This window comes from Acomys russatus, unplaced genomic scaffold, assembly GCF_903995435.1.
Source record: "Acomys russatus unplaced genomic scaffold, mAcoRus1.1, whole genome shotgun sequence".
NCBI lineage: Eukaryota > Metazoa > Chordata > Mammalia > Rodentia > Muridae > Acomys > Acomys russatus.
The window spans coordinates 41,243-43,344 of record NW_026131666.1 but is presented as its reverse complement, the minus strand read 5'-3'; the positions used below and the strand labels follow the sequence as shown (position 1 = coordinate 43,344).

Sequence of the window (2,102 nt, the reverse complement as noted above, 5' to 3'; positions counted from 1 at the left end):
TTACAAAGAGAGATATAGACTGTCACATCATTAATTTCAACTTGTTTGAAAACTTTACCCTTCTCTTTATTGGAATATAGGAATACCAGGACGTGGCTTAACTTACTAAACACTTCTCCATGAAGCCAAGTGCAGCAGAATTTTTGTCAGCAAATTATAACTGTATGATAGAACATAGGAAATAATGACAGAGCCAATGTTTTTCAATAGTAAATATCAAACTAATGAAATCAATTGTTATTGTAGTACTTATCAACTTTATTATCTCCTCCAATCTCTAGCTCTTGAAAAGAGAGGAGTGCACAATCTTCCTTACTCTAAACACCTCGGTGCCTTATATTTGACCATGTCCCCTGGAGGGGGAGACCTGGTGGCACTCAGAGGAAGGACAGCAGGTTACCAAGAAGAGACTTGATACCCTATGAGCATATAAAGGGGGAGGAAAGTCCCCCTCAGGAACAGTCATAGGGGAGGGGAATAAGGAGAAAATGGGAGGGAGGGAAGAATGGGAGGATACAAGGGATGGGATAACCACTGAGATGTAACAAGAATAAATTAATTTAAAAACTATTTTCTCATTTCAAATCTCACAAAAAAAGAGCAAAATAGCTCACATCTAGTTTTAAGAGCATACCTTACATCTATCAGCTCAGTTTCTCACACTTTTAATGTAGGTGAACAGAGTTATAGGATTATTTACTCAGAGCTAAATAAAGAGTAAAGGGTCAATGGCCTTGGGGAAAATGTATTTTAATATTAACACATTGAAGACTCCTTAAATTTTTGTAGATCTCTATCAAGTCTGGATGAACTGCCCCATGGAAACTGGCAACCACCTTTAAACCATGCCCAGCATCATCCTGCAGAAGAATGTCCTCACCTAATGCCACTGAGGCCCACCCTCTTTCCTTCCTGTTGCTGGGGATACCAGGACTAGAAGTTGCTCAGTACTGGCTGGGGTTTCCCTTCTGTGCCGTGTATCTGATTGCTCTTGTTGGAAACCTTATCATTCTGTTTGTCATATGGACTGACAGGAGCCTTCACCAACCCATGTTCTACTTCCTGGCTATGCTGTCGGTGATTGACCTAAGTCTCTCTACTGCTACCATCCCCAAGATGTTGGGCATCTTCTGGTTCAGCCTCCAGGAGCTGTGCTTTGGGTGCTGTGTGGCTCAGGTTTTTTTATCCATTTTTTCACAGTCATGGAGAGCATTGTACTCCTTGCCATGGGCTTTGATCGCTATGTGGCTATTTGCAACCCTCTCAGGTACACCACAATCCTTACCAACAGAATCATTGGTGTGATTGCTGTGGTCGTGGTTCTAAGAAGCTTATGCATGATTGTCCCCATCATTTTTCTCCTCCTGAGGCTGCCTTACTGTGGACATAGAATCATCCCACATACCTACTGTGAGCACATGGGAGTGGCACGGCTGGCCTGTGCCAGCATCAGAGCCAATGTCTACTTTGGTCTTGGGAATATTTCCATTTTGTTTCTTGATGTGCTTCTTATTATAATTTCCTATGCAAGGATCTTATATGCTGTCTTCCACCTCCCTTCTCAAGATGCTCGCCTGAAGGCTCTTAACACATGTAGCTCACATATCTGTGTCATCTTAGCCTTCTTTGGCCCAGCTCTTTTCTCCTTCCTTACTCATCGCTTTGGTCATAACATTCCTCAGTATATCCATATCCTCCTGGCTAATCTCTATGTAGTTATCCCTCCTGCCCTCAACCCAGTCATTTATGGGATCAGAACCAAGCAGATCCAGCAACGGGTGAAGAGCCTTTTTGTTAAAAAGACTGAATGAGAGATAATTTGTTCAAGTAATGAAAGAATAATGTTTAAAATAACTTGGATATTAATAAAAAGTAATAAATAGCTAATTTTACTAAAATTTAATATTGGTATCTTACTGTGTAGCCCAGGCTTACTATTAGCCTAAAATATTCATGACTCAGCTTCCCTCGTGACTGCTATACTAAATATATGTATTTATAATATACATATATGTGTGTGTATATATAAATATATATTATTGACACTGACTGTTAAAGGCATGTTGCATCTTCTATTGAAACTTGGAATATATGTCTTTCCA

At 40.2% G+C, this 2,102-nt stretch overlaps 1 pseudogene; it reads left to right on the top strand.

The window, feature by feature from the left end:
* Nucleotides 1-845: 845 nt before the first annotated feature.
* On the top strand, nucleotides 846-1,811 carry LOC127186370 (olfactory receptor 52E8-like; annotated as a pseudogene).
* Nucleotides 1,812-2,102: the final 291 nt, after the last annotated feature.